General features: G+C 37.4%; 1 protein-coding gene across 7 annotated transcripts in view; it reads left to right on the top strand.

The window, feature by feature from the left end:
* The first annotated feature begins 16,059 nt into the window (after positions 1-16,059).
* The window catches only part of LOC131217276 (uncharacterized), a 33,347-nt gene continuing 22,722 nt past the window's right edge, over positions 16,060-26,684 (top strand). The window contains exons 1-3 of one of the 7 annotated variants that reach the window (XM_058212183.1): positions 16,061-16,242; positions 20,442-20,478; positions 20,568-20,731. The gene's annotated coding sequence lies outside the window, so the exon portion shown is untranslated. Of the gene's footprint in view, positions 16,243-20,441; positions 20,497-20,567; positions 20,732-25,133; positions 25,158-26,684 lie in introns of those variants that run through there. The other 6 variants (XM_058212182.1, XM_058212181.1, XM_058212179.1 and 3 more) reach the window with 6 other exon arrangements.

Below are 26,684 nucleotides of genomic sequence, written 5' to 3'. Positions count from 1 at the left end.
CCTTGGTGAACATGTCTGCTGGCTAGATTCACGCTGGTATGAATCTTCTTCAGTGTTAAGCATTCTTCCTCAAGCACATGTCGGATAAAGTGGTGACGAATATCAATGTGTTTAGTACGTGAGTAACAAACAGAATTTTTAGCCAAATTGATATCGCTCTTACTATCACAGTTAATTGGCATGACCTCCTGCTAAAGTCTCAACTGATTTATCATGCCCTTGAGCCAAACAACTTCTTTAAATGCTTCCGTCACTGTCATATATTCTGCTTCGGTCATAGAAAGAGCCACCACAGACTGAAGCTTCGACATCCAACTGATTGCTCCACCTGATAATACAAACGAGTATCCTGAAGTAGACTTCCTAGAATGTATACTGCCTACGTAATCGGAATTCACATACTCTACCAACTTTGTCCCTGTTTTCTCAAAAGTTAAGACGTATTCTTTCGTACCTCGAATATATCGAAGTAGCCATTTCATCGCTTCCCAATGTTATTTGTCGAGGTTTGACATATATCTGCTTATAACACCGACTGCCTATGAAATATCTGGTCTTGTACAGACCATGATATACATTAAATTGTCAACCGCATTCGAATAAGGCATACTGATTTAGAACATTGTTTTGAGGAAAGCTTAAAATGAGCCACGTGGGGAACGCTCACCGACTTTGCTTGGTCCATCCCATACTTGATCAACACATTTTCAAGGTATCCTGTCTATGATAGCCAAAGCCTGCTCTTCTTCCTGTTTCTATGAATATCTATGCCGAGAACCCTCTCTGCAGCCCCCAGATCTTTCATCTCGATTATCCTTGATAACTAAATCTTCAGTATATTGATTTCAGACATATCGTGACAGACAATTAGCATATCATCAACATACAGTACTAGGATGATGAATTTTTCATCACTCAATGTTTTGTAATAGACACAGTGATCGTATTCACTCTGAGTAAATTTCTAACTCATCATGAAAGAGTCAAATTTCTTATACCACAGCCTAGGCGACTGTTTCAGGCCGTACAACGACCTTATTAACCTGCAAATATTTTTCTCTGCCCCTGTAACTTCGTAGCCCTCTAGTTGCTTCATGTAGATCTGCTCTTCCAACGCTCCGTGCAGGAATGCAGTCTTAACATCTATCTGTTCCAGCTCAAGATCGTATTAGGCAACCAACGCCAACACGAACTTGATAAACACATGCTTAACTACCGGCGCGAATATCTCTGTGAAGTCGATTCTTTCTCTTTGAGTATAACCCTTCGCTACCAACCTTGTTTTGTATCTATCATTTTTCTTTTTGAATAACTACTTGGATCCGATCGCTTTTCGGCTCACTAGAAGCTCCACTAGCTCCCATGTGTGATTTTTGTGCAACAAGTTCATCTTATCATTCATAGCCGCCTTCCACTTTTCTGTATCAGGCTCATCAAGAGCCTCTTAAATAGTAAACGGGTCTCCCCTCATCTGTAACGAGGGCATATGCAATATTAGAGTCGTCCATGTATCTTGCCAGTAACCTGCGATCACGCGGTGGATTTCTTTTCACAGGTGGCTGCTCCACCTGATCATGTACCTCTGTCTTCGCATCTGTCTCTGCTTGAGTATTATCTATGTCAATCCAGATATTTACGATCACCCTTTCTGGTTCTTCTTGCTCATTTTGGTCATTCTTGCGAAAATGGAGAGTTTTTATCGAATCTGACATCACGACTACTGATGACCTTGCATGTGACCTTGTTAAATAACCTATAATCTTTCACACCAATATCATAACCAACAAAGATATACTTTTTGGCTCTATGGTCTAGTTTATCTCTCTTAACTGACGGTACATGAGAGTAAGCCTCACAACCAAATATGCGTAGATTTGAGTAGTCGATTTTCTGACCAATCCATACTTCCTCTGAAATTTTGCATTCAATTGCCGTTGAAGGAGACCGGTTCACCAAATAACAAACCGTGTTAACGGCCTCAATCCATAGGTCCTTGCCCAATGCAGCATTACTTAACATGCATCTGGCCCTCTCCAAAAGAGTCTGATTCATTAGCTTAGCCACACCGTTTTGCTCTGGCGTGTGGCGCACTGTGTTGTGTTTGATGATCCCTTCATCCTTGCAATACTCATTAAACTCAGTGGAAGTAAATTCTCCACCATTGTCAGTCCTTAAAACTTTTATTTTTTGCCCCGACTGTTGTTCCATCACTGCCTTCTATTGTTTGAATATGGTGAAAACTTTGGATTTACGTTTCATGAAGTAAACTCAAACTTTCTTAAAGTAGTCGTCAATGCATGAAACAAACCATGATGATCCCCCAATGGAAACTTCTAGCGGTGGCCCCCATACGTCAGAGTGCACATAATCAAACACTCTCTTATAAACATGTTTTCCATATTTAAAAGGCAATCTAGATTGTTTACCATATATACAATGCTCGTGTATATCTAAATTAAAATTTTTAAAAGCTGGAATCAAATATCAATAAGAAAGTACATTCATACCCCGCTCGCTCATGTGGCCCAAACGAGCATGTCACATACATAGAGACGTAGAATTTACAATAGATGCAGCCGCTCCACCTACTGAAGTGCTCCTAATCAACCTATAAAGGTTTTCATACTTTTGCGCTCTCATAACCACGATGCCCCTTTTGAAACTTTAAGGACACCATCAATACTGATGAACTTGCACCCTATAGCCTCAAGTGCACCAAGAGAAATCAGACTTTCTTCATATCAGGAACGTGTTTAACGTCATTCAAGGTACGCTCCATCCCATCAAACATCTTGATGCTTGCCGTACCAATAATCACAACATTACAGGCATTGTCATTGCCCATAAAAACCTGTTCACCATCGCATTCTCTGTAACTGGCGAACCAACTCCGATGAGGAGTCATGTGATATGATACTCCTATGTCTAGGATCCACTCATCTGCATGATTGTTGTGAACATGTCCGATCATGGACACAGACAGAACATCACCACCACTTGTTTCTTCATCAGATGTGACAACATTGACCTCATTGGAAGAAGCCGCTGAATTTTCTTTTTTCGCTTTAAGATTCCTACAATCCTTCTTCATGTGTCCAGACAACCCACAATTCTAACACTTTAATTTTCATTTGCCCTTGCCCTTAGATTTAGATCTAGGTCTTAAAGATCATGTACCTCGCTCAGAATCTCTGCCCCTCGTAATCAGTGCATCGGAAGATGCCCCCATGTCGCTGTTTAGCTTTCTCATAGCCTTCCCTTCAAGGGCTGAGATAACGGTGTTAACATTTAGAGTTTTATTTGCGGTGCACATCGTGTCCCTGAAAGACTCATATGATGCAGGAAGAGAATTTAACAATATACATGTCTGTTCCTCATCTTTGACCAATTCTTCCATATTCAGCAATTTGCACATTAATTTATTAAAGTTACTGATATGGGCTTCTAAATCTCTACCATTTGCCATCTTGAAAATATAACACTGTAGCTTCAAGTGTAGGCGATTTTCAGAGGACTTGTTTGCATAGATGTTCTCTAACTTCGCCCACAAACTAGCCACAGTTTTCTCCCACAAAACATTATAGAGAACCTCATCCGTGAGACAAAAACTGATAAAGGCTAAAGCATTGCTATCAAGGTTTTCCCATTCATCATCTTTCATGGTAGATTTTCGCTCCTCAAGAGCCTTAATCTCACCTTGCTTGGTTAACAGACTAATCATCTTAACCTTTCATAACTCAAAATTATTTTTGCCTGAGTACTTTTCAATATCAAACTTGTCGTTTCCCATTATTACTAATCCTGCAGATTCAAATCTGTGCCCCAATGATTACTTTGATACCACTTGTTGGGGATTTGTGCTGCGGAATCACATAGATCTAGATCTAAGATAACAATCTAATAACGTCAAGCAATCACAAGAGAACACAAAGATTTAACATGGAAAACCCTTGCAGGAAAAAACCACAGCATAAAGCAATAGAAATCCATTATGAAATAGAAATTACAAGAGAGAGGACTTACCCAATTCGAATAACCTCGAATCTCACCCTTACTACACCCTTTGATAACCTTAAAATCCTCTTAGGAACCCTTGGAAAACTTTTAGAAAGCCTTAGAATACTTTAGAATAGCCCTAGGGACCCCTATTTATAGTTTAAGAAACTCCACTTACGTACTTCCTTTGAAAAAGTCTGGAAACTGCCTCAAATTTACGCAATCCGCGTAGGATCTGCGTAACCTCGACTAGTTGAAGGAGGGCCTCGACTGGTCGAGTCATCCCCTCGACTAGTCAAGCATACCGGACACCCAAAACATGTATTTGCTGGACTTTGAGTCGAGCGGCCCACTCGACCGGTCAAGCGTCCCAGAAGATAGAAGATATCTTCTGACAACATTTGTTTCATTTACATACCTTCCTTGCCACCGGCCACACTTCATTGAGTCATTTTATCAAACACTTGGTGAGCAACATCAATGGCAAAGTAATTGAGTCACCAAACTAGTTCGATCCGAGTTCGATTCAAGCTAGATTCAATCTAAGTTGAGTCAAGCTAGGGCCTGCTCGAACTCATTTTTGAGCTCAAAAAATCAGCTCGATTCGACTCAAATTCAACTTTGACCCGAGTTTAATCAAGTTTTTTTGAGTCAAGTCCAGCGAGCTAACCGAGCTAGCTCGGTTCGTGTACACCCCTAGTGACTTGGGCCTGACTCGGTGACTCATTAGAGTCTTGGCTCGACTGAGCCTTGCAAAAATGAACCACGGTGGAGACACAGGTTGCTAATTAATGCTATTAGTTTTAATGCTATTAGTTTTAATGCATTTGATTAGTGATGAATGAAAACATTTAGAAATGGTCATGATTTAGGCGTTTCAAAGTTGTTGTTGCATAAGCACGTTTTGTTTGAAAACAAACATCTAACTCCAGCTTGTTTCTTTTTGCATGATTTTTTATGTTAGAAATGTACATTTTATATTTCAAATGGTCAATCAAAAAAAGAAGCTATGCCTTATGTAGATGGTGTCATGACTGTTAGATTTTGGAGAGGTGATGAACAGATAAGCTACGTTTGTGTAAGGATTATGTGACAGTGACACGTTGGAGGAAACTAATTATAATATTATTTAAAATACTTCGATGCAATATCATAGAAAGTGTTCAGGTAATTCAATTAAAAATATATTGAAAAGTAATATTATCAGTTTGGTACATGATAAAAAAGAAAAAGAGTTTATCTTATTTTATATTTTAGTTAATTATAATTATGTATTGAATATCATGATCATTGATCATTAAGATTGTTTTTAATCTTTACCGAAAGAAATATAATCTAATAATAATTAACAAAAAAAAAAGAGATGATTTTTTTATATATATCAAACATACTGTAAACATGTATCAACAACAATCCAAACATCACAACTAATGAAAAATTAAACTATAACACTGACTTAATATTTAATTAACAACTAAATAAATTTATTTATTTTTGTTGAGTACATTAACAATTAAGAGAAACGCTCCAGTGTTCTCACTGAGCATTATAAATTGTAGTGCACCAAAATTCATCCATTTAATTGAATTGTCAACTAACAAATATTTCAAGTTGATCTCCGGCACAAATTGACATGATAAGATCTATCCATGCTTTCACCTTTCTTTCTATCCATACTTTCTCCAAGCTACATATAGCATGGCTATGATTGACTAACAAAAGTGATTATTTAGAATCATAAGCAATCCATGATGGTCCTAAAAAATGGATGGATTAAAGTGTTGATTAGACATACTTTATCTAAACGATCTTGACCATCCATTTTAAAGGCCATTGATCAAATGGTAAAATTTGTAAAATCAATAATTTGTTTGCTGCTAATCCTGCAAATGTTTGTTTTACCTAATGAAAAATATATGAATGGATAGTTACAATGCAAATAGAAGCAACGTAAATCGTGTTATATGTGTTTTTAGAGCACTAAAGCATTTCTCAAACATGAATATTAATAGCCAAATATAGGTTTATTTGTACCATTTCATTTTGATTTTCTTTTGTAACTATAAATAAAATTAACACATATCATAGTTATGTAAATGTGCATGAATCTCCTATCTATACATTGGTACCACCTATGCTGTAATATTCCTAAAATATCCATAATTTTATATATGATGTCTTCTCACTCACTTGAATTAAAAAACGGATGGTTACATAAATAATGCAGGTATATCCACTTCTATACTATAAAAATTATTATTTTAGTAATTTAAACTTTGACCAGAGATGCAAGTTTCAATTGGTGAAGAAAGAATATAATAAGCATAAGAAGTGTAAGGAGAAAAAGTGTACATTGTTGCTAATAAAACTCATGCACATGAATTTATGTAATAAAACATAGGAAAGATAAACCATTAATTTTCAAAAGGATAAAGTGAGTATGTGGCACTTTAAACATGTCACCCAAATCTAAATTTGAAGAATGAAATGTATTTTATAATAAAAATGTAATAAGTAATTTAAAATGCAACTTTATTTCTATTTTTATTTCTTATAAGAAAGAGTCAAATGAAAAAATTATTTATTTATTTTTTATTCTTAATATTTAACAAATTTACATGAACCCAACTGAACCAATTACGTTCCGGTCCTGTTATCTCGGTTCTGGTTATGGTTGATAATATATAGGAATCTGGATTGGGTCTGGTTGGACACTTCAATTTGGAACCGTCTGATTTGCAACCATAATCAAATCAGTCGAGCTAAGCCGTACAACTTGTCAGGCCTGTAATCATATGAAAAGCCCAATTAGTTATTGGGCCTGCAGCCAGCCCAACCTGGCCCAAGTTGGGCTGGTCTCGGACCAAGGTGGGCCAGCCTAATTCAGCTGCCACCTCGGTTTTGGTCCATGTCTGGCCTCAAGATAGTTGAGCAGTGTGGGAATTTAGTAGGGGTGTACACGAACCGAGCTAGCTCGGTTAGCTGGCTCAACTCGACTCAAAAAAGCTCGATTCGACTTGGTTTGAAGCTGAGTTCGAGCCGAGTTGAGCTGACTTTTTGAGCTCGAAAATGAGTTTGAGTCAAGTTCGAGCTGCCCCAACTCAACTCGACTTGGATTGAACCCAGCTTGAATCGAACTTATATTTAACCAGTTCAATGACTTAGTTACTTTGATATTGATGTTACTCAACAAGTATTTGATAAAATGACTTAAAAAAGTATGGCCGGTGGCAAGGCAATTATGTATATGAAACCGAGACCTTTTTTTTCTTGGTTTTTATGTTGCTTAGAAGGTTTTTTGTAAAATACCTATATAACCATTGCTGCTATCTCAAATTCAATGAGATTTGAAGGTGGTGAAAATGCCTCAACAGGGAACCCGGCTTGATCCCATACTGAGCCGAGCTGGCCTGTCAAGCTCAAGGATTGAGCTGAGCCAAGTTCGAGCTGAGGTCAGCTAGTGGCCGAGCTGAGATGAGATAAGGCCAGCTCGACCCGGTTTGACTCGATGTACACCCCTAGAATTTAGTAGGCGGGTGCCACCTGATGAGTTGCTTGGATGTCCCGCACATGTGCCAAGGTGGCTCGTGTGGGATGCATGTGGAGCTGGGCATCAAATACATGATTATGTGCATGCATCTGAATAATTGCCTGGGCTACAATGCTAATAATTGCATTTGGACACGTGAAAGGATCCAATGCAGCTAGTTGGACTGCTTACAATGCAACTGTTTGCATTTGAACTTATGGACAGCCCATCATCATCGATCTAGTTATTCATTTGGTCCAGCCACTCTTCTTTCGCCCAGCCTGCAAAAATCATACCAGTCGGTTGTTCCTAGCCGTCCAAATGCTGGCCTTTCATTTGTTTCCACTGGGCATTGTCCGAGAACCATCAGATCTAAATGATTCTTGGGAACAAATAAAATCCAAGGAGGACGCTACAAATGGACGGTTCAGATTGATGATTTCCCTTTCTGCAGGCTACTGATTGAATGGCTAGGATTATCCTGTGGGTCGCATTTGTCAAACTCGATGATTGGACTGTCCACGTTTCCAAATGCAAGTAGTCGCATCATAACTCCAATGCAATTAGTTGTAATCGATCTTTAATCACACACCGTTGATTATCTATTACATCATTGACACGCGATTTGCTGGCCCACAGCTACTTCGCATGCAACTCTTCACAGCTCACACGAGCCTTGCTTGTGAAAGATCTGAGCAGTGTATTAGGTGGACCTTCCTCTCGATGATCTGTTCAAAATTCAAAACGTTCCACTGTCAGATAGGCTCGACACGTACTAAAACAGCGGCCAGCTTCTGACAAGCTCTTTTATACCGTTACAATATGAGCAGAAATGGTAAAGCAGATTCAGTGGATCTGTGACCACGGGCCCACCGTGGTGTATGCTAGAAATAGTAAACCAGATTCGGTGGATCTGTGACCATGGGCCCACTGTGATGTATGTGCTTTACATCGAAGCCGTCCACTCGTTTTTCCAGCTCATTTTAGGCAATGAATCACAACACATGAAAAGATGGTGATTGGACGCTCACCATTAAAAATTTCCTAGGGCCCACGTTAATGTTAATGTTTATTTGATTCTTAATAAGGTCATCCAGACCTGTATCAGAAGAAGTTTTCAACGGTGGGCATTCAATCTCCACTGCTTTTTATAGTGTAGTCTTTCAACGGTGGGCATTCAATCTCTGCCGCCTTTTATAGCGAGGTCTTTCAACAGTAGGCATTCAATCTCCACTGTTTTTTATAGTGTGGTCTTTCAACGCTGTATTTTATAGTTAGGTCTTTCAATGGTGGGCATTTTATCTCCACTGTTTTTTATAGTGTGGTCTTTCAGCAGTCGGCATTCGATCTCCACTATTTTTTATAACATGGTCTTTCAATGGTGGGCATTTAATCTTCGCTGTTTTTTATAGTGTGGTCTTTCAATGGCATTCAATCTCCACTGTTTTTTATATCGTGGTCTTTTAACAGTAGGCATCAATCTCTGCTATTTTTTATAGTGTGGTCTTTCAACGGTGGGCATTCAATCTCTGTCGTTTTTTATAGTGTGGTCTTTCAACAGTCGGCATTCAATCTCCACTGCTTTTATAGTGTGGTCTTTCAATGGCGGGCATTCAATCTACACTATTTTTTATAATGTGGTCTTTCAACAGCGGGCATTCAATCTACACTATTTTTTATAATGTGGTCTTTCAACAGCGGGCATTCAATCTCCACTGTTTTTTATAGTGTGGTCTTTTAATGGTGGGCATTCAATCTCCGCAGCTTTTTATAGTGAGGTCTTTCAACGGTGGGCATTCAATCTCCACTGTTTTTTATAGTGTGGTCTTTCGGTGCTGTTTTTTATAGTGAGGTCTTTCAATGGTGGGCATCCAATCTCCACTGTTTTTTATAGCATGGTCTTTCAACGGTGGGCATTCAATCTCCGCTGTTTTTTATAGTGTAGTCTTTCAACGGCATTCAATCTCCACTGTTTTTTATAGTGCGGTCTTTCAACGGTGGGCATTCAATCTCCACTGTTTTTTATAGTGCGGTCTTTCAACAGTGGGCATTCAATCTCTGCCATTTTTTATAGTGTGGTCTTTCAACGAGGGGGAGCATTCAATCTCTGCCTTTTTTATAGTGTGGTCTTTCAACGGTGGGCATGCAATCTCCACTACTTCTATAGTGTGGTCTTTCAATGGCGGGCATTCAATCTCCACTATTTTTTATAGTGTGGTCTTTCAACGGCGGGCATTCAATCTCCACTGTTTTTTATAGTGTGGTGCAGCTAAGATTTGAATCAAGGCTAATGAGTTAAGATTAGCTGGAAAACGGAAGGAGAGCTGTATATAAAACAAATACATCACTGTGGGCCCCACAGCCACAAATACACTGACGTCATGGTTTCTCGGTATCCACGGAATCCGCTCCCTAGTAATGGCCAATGGGATTAGGATTGGGTAGTGACGCCAAAGGTACGAAGGTCGGTGCTCTGTGGCCCTATCATGATACGTGTGTTATATCCACACCGTCCATTCATTTTTTCAACTTATTTAAGGCATTAGATAAAAAAATGAGCCAGATACAAATCTTATGCATACCACACCACAGGAAATAGTGGTGATTGAACGCACACTACTTAAAAGCTTATTCGGGGCCATAGAAGTTTTGGATAAGCTGATATTTGCGTTTTTAAGCGTCTGTGTGACCTAACAAATAAATAATATAGTAGGTCTATGAAGTTTTTAATGATGGGCGTTTAACCACCACTATTTCTTTCTTGTGGTGTGGTCCACCTGAGACTTGAATCTGACTCAATTTTTTATGCATGTCCCTAAAATGAGCTGTAGAAATGGATGGACGTCTAAGATAAAACGCACGCATCATGGTGGGCCCCACAGAACACCAACCAGTACTGAGGGGGTCACTACCGAATCGAGTCCAAGTGAAACGGATGGGTTGTAGGAGATCAGATACCGGATTTGATGGACAGAAAATCAATGGGCGCAGCTGGAACACAGAGTAATGTGGTTAGAGGGACGCCAGAAGCCAATTACCTGAAACTCTGTTGTCTAAAACTGTGGGTACCCACTGAGAAGCCTGTGGCAAATCCACTCCGTCCATCAGTTTTGCAGGACCACCATAGTACATGAGTTTAAAAATAGGATCCAAAGCTCATGTGGGCCATACCATACAAAACAGTGGTGTGATTGACCATTAAAAACTTCAGATATATATATATATATATATTTCATCCCGATTTGTGTGATCTTATGAACAGGTTGGATGGAAAAGAAGTATTACCAGAACATTTCTGTGGGCCTTAGTAAGTTTTTAATGGCGCCACTTTCAACAACTACTGTTTCCTATATTAAGGTTCACCTGAGATTTGGATCTGGTTCATTTTTTATCTCATGTGCTGCAATTTTAGGCTCATGCCCATGTAGAATACATACATCAAGGTGGGCCCCACGGTAAGTGCGACGTTGGTTACACCTAATCCACTCCCGTGATGCGGTTGGAGGGCTCCCACAGCACTGGGAATCCAGTCAGTGGACCACTACGATTACATTAAAAATAATAATAATAATAATAATTCCACATTCAGAAAGATTATCCTAATATAGTCTAAAATTTTCATGGAAGGTTACAACACTTAAATTTATGGCATTAAATAGATGATTTATATGATCACACCACTTTAATCAGTGGCATGAAAATAGATAATTTACATAAAATTGAATTACTGAGAAATAGAGAAAATACTTTCATTGGCATCAATGATGTTGTTGTAATCCATAAATTGCTATTGTATTTCATTCTATTAAAAGAAGTATTGACCACATAGGTCTATTAGCTCTTATTTTCTTATTATGTTTTATTTATATTAATTAGGATATATTTGGTATTTTTACTTTTTTACTGAAGGGATATAATTATCATATTAGATTTATTTTATGATAAAAAGAGAAAGAATAGGAAGTCCAACTCAATTAGAGTTTTTCTTCTCTTCTTCCACATGCATAGTATTGTGCTATAATAACAAGTAAATTGTTTTACATGGTATCAAAGTAGTGATCATTATCTCTCGTTAATTGTGTGAATGCTTGGATTGACTGCCTTCATCGATTACGGTGTTCACGATCATCAATTATTGTAATTGGTTGTTATCTTAAGTGTGGTGTGTATACCATGTAAAGTATATGGGCAGAGAGTGTTCGTTGGTCACAAAGGTTAGCACATGTTCGTATAAACTTGCGCCATATTAGTCTCTCGTCGCAGATGAAAGTGAGAAATAATTTGAAAACTAGATTCATAAAGCCCAAATAGCTTCTATTGAATTAAATGGATCAAAGTATCTCAAATGGTCTAAATCTATTCAAGTATTTTTTATGGTGAAAGCAAAATTTGAAATACATGACGAGAGAAATCCGATGAGAATTCTAGTACATATGAACAATGAATTTAGGAGAATGCATAAATTATGATATGGTTGTGGAATAGCATGGAATCATCTATCTTATGTGATGTTTTTTATATTGCAAATGAAGCGTGAAATGCATTATGAGAGATGTATTCATTCCATAAAAATTATATCTCGTACGGATTAATTATATGAAGAAATATTTAAGCTCCAACAACATGGAAATATGCTAGATGGGCCTAGGTCAGGCCATATCCATTTCCATTAACACATCCAATTACAACTTGAAATTAGCATAACTGCAACTTGGAGCCCAAATCCTCAATACAAATGCTAAGGTGATAAAAACTTGGTTATATCCACTTTGTTAGACTAATAGATGTGCAATTCAATTTAATTGCATTTTCTATAAAAGAGACTCCAACTTGGTTATGTCCACTCTATTTGACTAATACACTTGTGGGCAGAAGTCCAAGTTATGCTTCGCAGCTTAGATGTATCGTAGGTTGGAATTGTTAAATCAATCTGATTTTGGAGCTGTGATTAGTTACGTGGGTTCCGCAATTTAGGCATTTTGATTTGAGTTGATCGGTGTTGCATGTATGATTTTTGAGTGCCTGCAAATGTTATGCGCTGTCTGAATATCATATGACTTCCTGCATAACGAATTTTCAATTTTAACTAAAGAATGCTTTATCTTGATTTACTCATGTAAACTTTACTCACAAATGGGCTGGATGGATCTGTCTCAAATGTCTTTGCAATCTTATGTGGCTATTTGTGATTGTTTAGTATGGCACATGAACTGAAAAATCGGAACTGAGTCCAATAAAAAAAAAAAAACGTGAGAGCTGCATTCCTTGAAAATTGAAATTGATGTACTCTCCCAATTGTCTAGACAATCCCTCTATAAGTGTGGCTTGCTTAAGATTATGATGTGTATAGAAGATTAGATTCATGTGTTGCATCTTTCAAAGTCACGACGGGGCTTGGATTGCTGAATTTGAACTTACGGAACTTCTTTATGTGAAAAAGTATATTCAATGAAAGACCATTTATTACTCATATAATTGCAGAATGTCAATGAATTAGATAAATAGATTGCAAAATATGATTTAGTTGTTTTTATTAATTTGCATTGTACTGTTATTCCCTGTTTGGGATTTCGTAATGGTAATGAAGGAATGCGAATAAGCATTGAGAATTGCGACATTGTAGCCCGTAGATCCAATGTTGTTTGAGCAATTTTGGTCAGCAAGCTCCATTCCAAACATGAACGCCATCAGTCGGGGTACATGTGTATGATAAGGAGTAGACAACTAAGATAATTAGACCAGCACTATACTTTTAATGTGCACGTGGCCCACCTCATTAGTAAACTTGCCCAGTTTTGGGCCATGGCAACTTCTCCATGGTGGACATTCTTGATGAATGGCCTCAACCTTGCACATGTGTGCCATACTGCCATGAAGAAAACATTTGCTTGCTTTCATGTTTGTCTTGTGCTTAGAACTGATTTCTGGTATAACGTCACAAGTAGCAATGAAAGGGTTTGATCAAAAGTCCAGCACAGATCCATGACTTGTGTTAAGCCATGTGCAATATTTTTCTTTGCCTTCAGGTCTGTGAAGAAATGAAAGTTATCCTACTTGGTGCTTGTGGTGCGCAAGCGAGCCTTTTTTAATTTGCAATTTGAGCCTTGTTGAGGCTACTCCCAAGTGTAGGAGAATTCTATCCACTTCATGTGTGCGCGAGTACAGGCCATTCATCATGTGGGCCCCACTGTGTATGTGCTATGGTCTAAAATAGATGGTCTAGCTATTGGGTTATGCACATGGTGCACCAATTTTGGATGGTTATCCATTTTTCTCACACACATATGTGGCAAACCTGATGACTAGACCAATCTTGAATTTCAGCAACAACACTTACATTGAAGGACCCACCTGATGAACTGCCTAGATCATTCCTGGAGAGTAGGATTTTGGATCCAACTTGTGTGAGAGGCCTTCCCAATTCTCTTCCAATTTCCCTTTATGTTCCATCAGTCAGAGGAAAGGATGACCCTCTCAGTGCTTGTGAACAAATAAAGCTGTGTACTGAAATGACCAAAACTTTCCTGTCAGTTACCAAAATCCCTCCCATGGATCTCTTGGATGCCTTTAGGGGGTTGGGAGGCACTGTTTTGAATTCCTTAAGGGTGTGTTTGGTTACACCAAATATCATGATTAATCAGTCTAATTTGGTGCAACAATAATAAAATATCATGATATTTGGTGCAACCAAACACACCTTAAACAAAAATAAATCACATTTTATAGGAAGCAATACAGACTCCAATCTTCACTTTTCTGCTTGTATGAGGCAGGCTAAGATTGAAACAAAAGGGTGCTACATGACTCAATCCAAATCTGACATTGTTTCATTTTCCACATCGATGGTGCCCTAAAAATATACAGGCAGTTCACCAACATTTACTTATCTCAGACTCTCAGAGATGATCACACATTACATATCCTTCAAATGATCTTCCTTTGCTAGATCACTTTCAATTGCTAGCTGGATACAATAGTTTTCTCTTAACATTCATCATCTATAGAAAAAAAAAAGTGCCCAAACTCATCAAAGAATAATCAATTCTCAACCATATCTGCGTTTAAGAGGCGGGACTTCATTTGATTCACCCAACCATCCTCTAAGTAGTACATTTGAAAAAGTAGTTACTAAGCTAAATTGTCCACCCTTTCACAAATTAACTTTTCTCTTCTTTCTGATCCTACCCATATCAAAGAAATGTTTATTTCCATCCACATCTCATTGTATCAACTACATCGAACCCATTTGAAGTATTGCCATTAGCAGATTCAATCAAGATCTGTTTATCCGAAGTGCCGAATGCGAGCATGAATAGTTGTGGACATATTGTCCAAATGTATGGTATGACAGTGAAACATGGTTCAGTTTCCTTCAGAGGGAAGATATTTTCATTGCAAGAACTGTAAGTTCCAATACATGGATTTCATCCACTACCCCAAATATCCATTTGTTGGGTATTGTAGAATCCCAGTGAAAGTGAATTAAAAGGTAGCACACACATTGGTAACAGGCAAAACAACCATGCTCAAGGGCAATGTTCACATACCAACTTCTAAGTATGTATTGGCTCACCGGTATATATCACCTGATGTGCGCTACATATCAGCTATATCAATGTGAAATTTGACTGAATTTGTGCCAGGTCTTTGATATACCTAGAAAACGAATTGGCGCCGTTTTCTTGAAATACTGATGTGTGGGCCAATATCATGAACCTTTAACAAGAGTCTTAAAGAAAGCTCATGGGTGAAGATGGAGATACTTTTGAGTAAGCATATGATACAATGAAGTAGAAAACCAAGGGTGGGGATTACAAGTATACTTGATAGAGTGACTCATCACACTCAGTGGAAATCAAAAGAAACATTGCAACTATACTTAGATTATGAAACAGTAAACTCCCAAGAAGACCCAATGAAAATCTTCTTTAAACTCTATATTAATCAAAACACACAATGATAGAAGAAACCCAAGTAGAAATAGTTGAAATTTAGATACCTTGGTAGAAGCAGATTTGAAGACTGAATTAGTGCAACCACCTAAGGCCCTTCATGGAGGGCAGATTTGTAAAATTCCACCTCAGGAGGAACACACACCGCATGCTCTGCTAAACTGTGCTGGATCATACTCATGCACACATCCATCGAACGCATGGTCCGGACTCGTTAGTCGATCCGGACTGTCCAAATTGCAGGCCCACAAATTGTGCATTATCAGCAATCAAATGGATGGTAGGTAAAAAAAAAGAAAAAAAAGAAGGAAAAAGACCAACAATTCAAATTCAACAGCGGAAATCCGACAGTGAGGGTGGTCCGATCTTTGCGATTTTTTTCATGCACAGATCATATACAATGGGGCCTGCGGATGGAACGTATGGATCGAGAAAAATGTACGCCAAGGGTACGGTGGATACTCGCATGAACGAGGTCCAATATAGCCCGCCAGATCATTGTACATATACTTAAAAATAAAAATAAAAATCCACACTCACATACACACAAAATCTTGTCTTCAAGCGTGGGAAAGGTGTCAAGCGTTTGAGGGTCTCTTTAAATTTTTATTTCCCAGTTTAAATAGATATATTCAAAAGAGCTTTTTGCATAGTTCATGTAACCTCTCAGGGCCTCTTTTATTGTTCCTCTCCAAAGGAACTCCCCCCTTTAGGGTTCCCTCTAAGAATCCAAAAGGGTCTCGATACTCTTTCTGCAGAATTCTGGTAAACCCAGCACGTCTTTTTTTTAATTATTTTATTTTATTTTTTATCCCCTTCCTTTTAGATCTGCAAGTTTCTTGATCTGGGTTTTCTTTTATCTGATGATATTTGTAGTTCTGTTTGATTTGCATGTCGTTTTGATACTTGCTATCAGGCGTTTGTTGTTGGATTCGGATGTAGCTTGTTTGGGTTATTGATGCTCTGTTTCTTGAGTTATCTCTTTCCCCCTTTTGTTATGGAATGCGTGAAGCATGGAATATGGTTGTCGTTTGATTGATTTTTTTTTTTTTTTGGTTGGGGTTTTGGCTTTCATATCATGTTGTGATTTAGGATCTTTATTTATTATTATTATTTTTTTTGTAGCAAGGATTAAAATCGGAATTATGTAAATATAACGATGTAGGGGATTTTCAGACATGCAATGGCAATTGGGTTGTAATAGATGATTGGAAAACAATAAAATAGGGAATAAAATAAAATAAAATGCTCGAAATGGCAATATGTCGGTTGTTATAATGCCTAAAGAATATATAACGTTTCAGGATTTTCACAGAAAAAGAAAAAGAAAAATAGCTCTTCAAAAATAAATAAATAAATAAATAAATGAAAAACCCTAATAAATAAATAATTATTAAAAAAAACATCTCTAAAATATCACGATAGCTATTCCGCACTAATCATGGTTGAAAAATCAGATATGATTTGGGATCTTTAATTTTTGTGTAGTTAGGTTGAAGATTGGAGTTATGTAAATATGACTACAAAGGGGCTTTTTGGTTATGCAATGGCAATTGGGATATAGTGGATGATTAGAAAATAACAAAATAAGTAATAAAATGAAAAAAAAGAAGCTCAAAATGCTGATATATTGTTTGTTATAATGTCTAAACCCTATATTTTGGGATTTTTTAAAAGGAAAAAAAAAAGGAAAAAATGGAAAACCCTAAGAAAGAGATAAATATTTGTGTGGGATTCGATCAATTGAGACAAATGGACCATTTTTGGCAAAAAGTTGAGAAGAGGTAAACTATTACTTTCTTTTAATCCCTTTCATCTTCTTTTTGTTGTATTTAAATTTAGTGGGTCATAATCTATCAAATTGTGCTTGATTTATGTTTGTTTACGGCCTACTTGGTTGACTTTAAGCAGGTTAGGCCGACAAACAACGTTCATATCAAAGAATAGTCTAATACGCAATTGAATACAAGGTCTGCATCGATGCTTCATGTGGTGTTTGTTGTTTGATTAATTTTTTTTTTATTGTGTTTTTGGCCTTCACATCGTGCTTGTGATTTGGGATTTTTGATATTTTGTAGTTAGGTTTAAATCTAGAGTTATCTAAATATAATGAAATAGGGGCTTTTCGGTTATGCAATGGCAATTGTTGTTATAATGGACTAGGGGAAGTGGCAAGTGCAACGCATGCGGAGAGAGGAATAGAGAGAAAAATCTGCAAGATTTTCAGAGGCGAGAGAGAGAAAAATGGAGGGAAAGGATGCTGGACTTGGGATTGTGCTATTCATGCTACTCGTGCACAAAAAGGAGCGGGGAGAAGCAGTTAAATCCAAGCTGTTTGTTTATGTGGATAAATCCACACAGTCAGTTTATAAGCACGTGGATTTTCAAAATTCCATAAATACCCTTATCAATCTTGAAAATCTCATTAATTGTCTCATAAAAATCTCAAAGGCTACAACTCTATTAAAACTAATTGGATGGGCAAAAATGTCCATTTGCTCCTCATGTTATATATGGTAGAGATGATTAGAAAAGAATAAATTAGGGAATAAAATGGAAAAAAAGAAAGCTTGAAGTGCTTGTTCTAACTTCTAAAGCATGTATTGAGCATGTGATTTTGGATTTTTAGTTTTTGTGTAGTAAGGTTTAAATTGGAGTTATGTAAATATAACAAATTAGGGGCTTTTTGGTTATGCAATGGCAACTGCTGTTATAATGGATGATTAGAAAACAATAAAATAGGGAATAAAATGAAAAAAAAAATAAAAATGCTCAAAATGCCACTATATTGGTTGTTATAACCTCTGGAGCCTATATGATTTTTTGGGATTTTTCAAAAAAAAAAAAAGAAACCCTAAGAAACAAATGAATATTAAGAAAACATCTGAAGAGTATCATGATATTGAGAAAGATATTGCCTATAGAATTCAAGCTAGGTAGAAGAAATGGAGATGTCTGGAGTTTTTATGTGATCATCGTGTACCACTCAAACTGAAAGGGAAATTTTACAAGACCAACCATGCTTTATGGGATAGTATGTTTGGGCACTTAATGAACAACATGTTCATAGGATAAGTGTAGCTGAAATGAGGATGTTGAGATGGATGAGTGGCAAGATGAGGAAGGATGGAATTAGAAATGAATGCATTCGAGGGAATTTAGAAATAATACTAATAGGTAATAATATGAGGGAAAGTAGGCTTGGATGGTCTTATCATGTGCAATGGAGACCAAGAATTGTGCCAGTTAGGAATGAGTTAGTACAAGTTGAAGGCTCTAAAAGGGCAAGAGGAAGGCCTGAAAGGACATGGGTGGAGGTAGTAAGAAAAAACCTGATGACTTGTGGTCTTTGACAAAGTGGAATGGTAGAACATGATTCATGTCGCCTACCTCAATTAGTTGTCTTAGATGATGTTGATGATAATATGAAGAATATGATGGTAGCTATTCTCTACTAATAATGGTTTTAAATTTTGGATATGATGCACCCCAGCCAATATGGGACATGGGGGTGAATCTGCCAACCGAAAAAATGGGCCGCACTGGCCAATATGTGCAGATGTTGGCCATTATAGGTCTAACATGGGCTGATACAGGCCGATATGGCTATAAAGGCCCTTTTTTTTATAAATTTCCCCTTTTTGTTTTCTCTCTCTCTTTTTTTCTCCATATTTGTATTCATTTGAATTTTCAACCCTAAAGGGGGAGCTTAGGAACTCATTTTTTACTAGATCTAGGCTGATTTTGATGATCAAAAAACAATATTGGAGTGGGATCCGATGAATTGAAATGTAATGGATTTGAGGAGCAGATAGATTAGGTGTGTTCTCAGTCAAGTCCATCAATAGAGAAGGGAGTTGTCTGAAGTGGATACATGGGTTTGGAGAGCAAACAGATCAGGCATGTTATCAGTCAAGGCCTTTTATTTGGAGATGGCTAGGTAGTCTATTCCCCTCAAGACTGACCCCATCAACCTCAGTTGGAAATATAAAGCTCCTCCACGGTCATGGCGTTTCTCTTGTCGGTGTGGAAAATCAAGGTGCTCTCGATTGACTATCTTAGAAAGAGGAGGCTCTGCATAACGAATGTTTGCTACATGTGTATTACTTAGATGGGATCAGTGAACCACTTATTCATTCATTGTCCCTTTGTGCAATATATTTGGTGGAAATTCCTTCCAATCTTTGGTGGGCAATGGGTGATGTTGGTTGACATTATGTCCATCCTTAGGGCTTGTTATGGATTCGGGAAGGTCTGCAAGAGGAAAGCTATTTGGTTTCTTATGTGCAGTGCTCTGATGGTTTGGCTTGAACAGAACAATTTTGCTTTTTGTGATAATTTTTGTAACCCTGAGGTGGTGTTCCTTAGAGCTAAGTGTCTTGTGTTTGTATGGGCCTGTTCGGCCAATATTTCTGTGGACGTTTAAGGGGCTGGTGTTGTTTTCTCTTGTTCCTGGATGATGTGTTATCATCCTTTTTTGTTCAATAATTTGATGGTATCCTTAAAAAATCAAAACTGAATGGACCATTTTGGGAAAGATCGAGAAGGGGTAAACAATCATTTTTATTTTTATTTTTGGTTTTTCATCTTCTTTTTGTTGCAGTATTTCAATGTAATCGGCCATAATCTCTCAAATCATGCTTGATTTATGTTCTGTTATGGCCTATTTGGTTGACTTTAAGTAGGTTAGGCTGACTGACAACATTATTATCAAAGAATAGCCTGATACATCATGTGGTGATGGAAAGTGTTGGATGTGGGCAGCTAATGGTCAATTCCCTCTCGGATATGCTTTCTCCAAGTTGTGCTTCCCTCAATCGTTGTTACCCTTGTGCTAAAATTTGGAGAGTGCCCATTCCTCCCACGGTTCAAGATTTGTGTTGACCTCTATTGCCATAAAGTCCTTACTGTGATAATCTTAAGAAGAGAAACATGGTGATGGTTAATATGTGCGTTATGTGTAGGAATGATGAGGACGAGTGGACCACATCTTCTTGCATTGTCAGTCTGTTAGAGCTGGTTGGAACCCTTTTTTGAGCTTTTCAAAATCAGATGAGCTGCAGAGAGATTTATCTTTGACGTTTTTGCAGGGTGGACAGTTGGTCCTTTCTTGGAGCGTGGAAGGCAGATTTGTTTGATGTTCCCATATGCAAGCCTGTGGGGTATTTGGAAGGAGAGAAATGATAGGATATTTGACGACAAGTTTTCATGTCCTGATTTGCTTAATGTTTCTATTGTTATCTTTGGTCCTAGGGTGAGCTCTTTCACTCCTTGTGTTCATGCGGACCTCTTTTGACTCCTTGAGAAGGGATTGGAAGCAATTGTATTTGTGTAGTTTTGGCCCAGAGAGGGTCTGGACTCTAGATTTTTTTTTTTCCCTTCTTGTTCTTTTGTTTTTTGTGTATTTTGTGTGTTGAGGACAAGTTTTCATCTCCTGTTTCTCTTAATGTTTCTATCGTATCTTCGGTCTTGGGGTGGGCTCTTGCACTCCTTGAGTTCACTTGGACCTCATTTGACTCCTTGAGAAGGGCTTGGGAAGCAATTATGTTTGGGAACTTTGGCCCAGAGGGGGTTTGGATTTTTTTTTTAAATTTTTTTGGTGTGTGTGTGTGTCTTGTGTGTGTTGTGGAATGATGATAGGGCACCCTCCACTGTTCCCCATTTGCTTTTGTTTCTTTCAGTGTAAATGTTCATCTTAAAAAAAAAAAAAACACAAAAAAGGATAAATATTGTTGTTTTAACTTTTTCCTATTTTTCTGTTATCTTTCATAATTTGTTAGGACAAAAGAAAATATGTCAATACAGACCCATATCATCTCCTATGGATTTAAAACACCCTGTATCTTTTTTGGGCCTGGCCAATACACTCCCCGATACCAATATTTAAAACCTTGCTACTAATCTTGTCACTTTTGTCAGTTGATTTGAGACGGTCTTGCCCTTTTTCCCTTTTAAATTTGCGTGATGCATTGGTACTGATATGTGCAAACTGAAATAATCATTTTTTGTTACCGATATGCGATATGTAAATTCTACAATCATCCTCTATTGGTTCTGATATTTGCTACTAGTTAAAAATTTGTCCTATCGTCCCCCTCTTTTGATATGGTGAAGGTTTACCCCTAATCTAAATCCCAACCTCGTTGCCTTTGGAAACCTCCTTTGGCTATTTTCCTCCCGACAACAATCGCTAGAAATAAACTCCCACTCTCTCTAATGCCTTCATCTTTCCATATGGAGAAGGTTTGCCCCAACTTCCACGCCAAACCTTGCCCTCATTTTTTGTGGGAGCCCTCTGCTTCTTTCTTTTATTTTCCTGAGGCATTTGGAAAATGTTGGTTGAAGAGGGGTCCAGTTGTGATGGTGACCAAAGATGCAAAGTGGAGGTTGAGTTCTGTTATGTAGGAAAAGAACAACTGATAGGAAAAAAAGGGGCATCCCGTAGGAGAGGTGTTGGTAGAGTCCATATCATCCCTTCTATGTGCATGGAATGGGATCATTCTTTGTTAGTGATGCAGGACAATTAACCACTTGCTCTAAAAGCTCGAACTAATAGACCTCACTCGAGCCCGGTGTGAAAATGGCAAAATGCCCCTGCATTAATCACCCCCGGTGAGGAGTTTCGAACACGAGACCTCCCGCTCTGATACCACTTTGATGCAGGACAATTAACCACTTGGTCTAAAAGCTCGAACTGATAGAGAGCGGCAAATCAATTCCTTTATCTCATAGCCCAGGCCCCACATCGCATGGGTTAAGACCTAGGCCGAACCTCCTCGTGGGCCCCATTTCACATGGGTTCCGCCTCATAAGGACCACCCACCCCGAGTGTGTCCCCACATCCCACAGGTTACCTCACTCAAGCCCAATGTGAAAATGCCCCTACATTAGTTAGCTATCCTTTGGGCAATTTTGGAAGTAAGGAATGGTTGTTCCTTCTCTAATTGCTCAAAGCTAAATCGAGTGGTGGTAGATTACGCCAAATTTCTTGTTGCTTTTTGTACAAGGTTTATCAAGGAATTTGTGGGGTATTCTAATATTGACGTACATAGCATATTGGAAAACCTCTTTGTAAAAGGGCTTTTGCCCGGGTCTGTCTTTTCTCCCTTGTTGGGTTTAATGCCAAGTGTTTTAAATAGTGAATAGCATGTAGTGTAGTGTTTGCCCCTTTGAAGCGTGAGGCATAAGCTACATAGCATGTAGCCAATTTACACACTACTTTTAGATTTTTAATCAAGGTTGCGCTTGGTTGCACCGATTTCATGATATTCTATACCAAATTAGACTGATTAATAATGCTCTTTCTCTAATTGCTCAAAGCCAAATCAAGTGATGGTAGATTACGCCAAATTTCTTGTTGCTTTTTGTACAAGGTCTATCAAGGAATTTGTGGGCCATTCTATTGTTGACATACAAAGCATATTGTACAACCTCTTTGTAAAAGGGCTTTTGCCCGGGCCAGTGTTTTAAATAGAGGTAGCGTGATGCGTAGCGCTCAACCTTTTATAGCGTGTAGCGTAAATACGTAGTGTGTAGCAATGTTGTCAAATCGTATATGCGATTGCATGCGTTCAACATATGTTGTTCGCATAATCGCATATGCTATCACACAGTCGCATATGCCATGGCATATATATATATATATTTATTATTTTTTTTTAAAATAATAAAAATTTGAAAAAAAAAAAGAAAAGAAAATTCTAAAAATTCTTAGAAAAAAAAAGAGGAAAAAGTTGTCTAATTAGTACACATGATTGGGTTGGGTTATTGTACTTATTTAATTACAGTTTGAGTGTTTCGTTAAGTGATATATTTAATTACTTATATTATATTATATAAATTTTAACAAAACAATCAACAAGCTACATTAAAAGAAAACTAATTATTATAAACTTCGAACAAAGAAATTTTACTGATAAATGGATAACTTGAAACAACTTACAAGGTATAACTTACAACTTAATTTACAAAAAGTAAGCACAACTTATAAAATACAAAAAAAAACATAATTGAAATAAGTGTAGAGAGATTAGAGTAAGAGATTTAGAGCTTTGGAGTAAAGAATAGTGAAAATGGAGGGGATATGAGTGCCTATTTGTAGGCAAAAGTTCTCCAAATTGGAAAAAAAAAATAAAATAATAAATTCTTCCGCTCTTGGCTATTGGAAAATATGCGATCGCATACTCGCATATGCAATCGCATATTGGTCACATATAAAAGTATGCCATAGCATACTTGCCAGGATCGCATATGCCATGATGGCATATGCGATTTGATCAACAGTATGCGCGTATCCGATCGCATTTGACAACAATGGAGTGTAGCATAAGCTACACGATACTTCTATTTTTTAATTTAAAAATAGGACAAATATAATAAATAGTAGAAAAATGGAAAAAAAATATAAAAATGCCTAAAAGATGATTCATTTTATCAATTATAAGCATCTTCAAACAAGTTATTATTTATCATTTATGAAAAACCAATCCACATATATAAACCAAATCAAATAATTATCACATCAACAACTTTCTAAGCAAACCACTTTAATTAATAATGTTTAATTGAAACCACAAGTCATAATTATGAAAAGAAATAAAAATCCCATAGGTTAAAAGTATCAAGTACAATACAAGTGTCACATTCCTCAACATTAGATACAAAAAAAAAACATGAAAAAAAAAATAAAAAAAATACATTGTAGCGTATGCTATCTATGCTACGCGCTACGTAGTTGTAGCGCACGCTATGACCCCTGTAGCGTATGCTATAGGGGATTTACACTATTTAGGACACTACGTAGCGCTACAGCCACGCTACGCTACGTAGCGTACGCTACCACTACGCTATGGGCGCTATTTGAAACACTGGCCCGGGCCTATCTTTTCTCCCTTGTTGGGTTTGATGCCAAGTGTTTTAAATAGTGAATAGCATTTGTTCACCCCTCTGAAGCGTGTGGCATAAGCTACATAGCATATATTGCAAGCTACACACTACTTTTAGATTTTTAATCAAGTTTGCCCTTGGTTGCACCGATTTCATGATATTCTATACCAAATTAGACTGATTAATAATGAAATTTAACAAAATTTCATGATATTTGGTGCAACCAAATGCAACCTAAAGTAATAAGAAAGGGCAATGATTAAGTATAAAGGCAAAGAAAGAGCAAAGAAACTGATTTAATATTGTTACTTATATTATTTTACTAAAAGCATTAAAAGATTAACTAATTTTTATTGAAAATAGAAAAATGCAACAAATCATTGAAAACATTAATTGATTTTAATATTGTAATGAAAAATAACTTGTAATTTGAGCTACGTAGTGTGTAGCGTATATGTAGTGCGTGATGTATGCAAATTATCATGTAGCGTAGTCTGCATGCGACTTATGCTATTTTCATGAGCTATGTAGCGTTAGTGCTAAGTTACGCTACATAGCGTAGCTATTGAAACATCGATGCTAAATAAATTATTTTTTCCAATTAATACATACAACACATATATTCTTGTCCATACTAATATCACCCATAAATTTTGTTATGAGGGCAAGACTGTCGAAAATCAACTGACAGAAGTGCATGGTTTGATGCATCTTGTCCATACATCAAGCATCTCTATGCTAAAGGGGCTGAAGGGTGGACCCGACATGACAACCGGCAATAGGATGTGGACCGGGTATATCTGAATGGTCTGAATTCGCCAAATTACTGGCCGATTGGATTGTCGTGTCCCCAGATCCAATTGGATGCTATTTCCTGGTGTCTATATTCTATTTCCAACTACCGGATGCTATTTCTTTTTTTTTTTTAAAGAAAGGTAACCAGATGCTATTTCCAGCTTGACATTTTCTATATTCAGCATCTATGGTCCATACTCCATACCCTGAAACAGTATCCAGTTTCCAACAATATTATCTTTGTTGAATACTATTTTCAGCGTCATATAAAACCAGTTGCAGCCATAAAATCTCCTATTATGCTATTGTTAGTAGTTTACACAGCCAGTGGAAGCCATAAATCTCCTATTCAATTGGTAGGATACAATTTTGGAAAGTGGATATGCAGTTTCAAGCAATTTTTTAGTCTCTAGTATTCAATTTTAATTTATGAGGTTTCTGTATGGCGGTAGAAGGGAGTTGTCATTGTTTTAAATAGAAAGGCAATCTGGAGAAGAGTCTGGAAGGGATTTATGAAAGACGGTGCATGGGTTATAAATACAACAGATACCATTTGAATCAACCATGGATTTTTAGCATGTTTTGCTATTGTTTCTAAGCGTGTTTTGCTTGAATTACTGCTAGTATTAGTTGCTAGGCTGCTTGGTGCACTTCAACGTGATGTAGAAGGCCCCTTCCACGTGGCACAAAGGGAAATATCAGATTGCTTTCTAATATTAGCATTTATATTCATGCAAGAATCCATACGAATGCGTCTAACTGGGACACACGCATCCGTTCATAAGTCTGCAATTGTATACAACTGGATTCATGAATACACAGCCATACAGTTTCGTAAGCATTTGTTTCAAAAAAGAAAAGAAAAAAAAAGCAGTTGTGTAAGCATCTCGGATCCCTATGCTTGTGCTAATTTTAGAAGTGTTATGGTAGTAAGAGTCTTTTCACTTTATTGTCTCGCTTATATTTAGAATTCAGATTGTATTTAAATTAGGAAAGTTAGGGGTGATTTGACACCTCTGAAAATCCAAGATTTTAGGGCAGCTGGGAATTGAAATCCAGGATTTACAAACAGGGCCATTTTTGTCACCCCTGAAAATCTTGGATTTCAATTCCAACCAGAGTGAAATCTAAGAAAAGGCCATTTTTGAAACATGGAAAAAAGCTAATTGCAAAATCCAAGATTTTCAATCCTCTTCAATTGTCATAACTACCCGCTTCTCCTCCCTTTAAAGTATTCACAATCATTCATACCATTCGATATTTTTCACTTGCGTGCGCACCATGATGATGGGACTGCAAAAAATCAAGCCTATGCAATCATTATGTGGATCACACCCAGTGTTCCACGTTTCGGTGAATTTTTTCGAATTTGGCCGAGATTATTTTGAATTTTTTTTTTTTTCCGGATCTAGGTTTGAGGGGGAATTTTGGCACCTCATCTCCATAACATGTGGATCGAATATCCAATTTTAAGTGAGAAAACACGGACTGAAATCTTGGTGGGCCAAAATTGAAAAAATAAAAAA

The sequence above is a fragment of the Magnolia sinica genome, chromosome 10 (genome assembly GCF_029962835.1).
Source record: "Magnolia sinica isolate HGM2019 chromosome 10, MsV1, whole genome shotgun sequence".
In the NCBI taxonomy this organism is placed as follows: Eukaryota; Viridiplantae; Streptophyta; class Magnoliopsida; order Magnoliales; family Magnoliaceae; genus Magnolia; species Magnolia sinica.
This window is presented reverse-complemented; position numbering and strand designations above follow the sequence as displayed.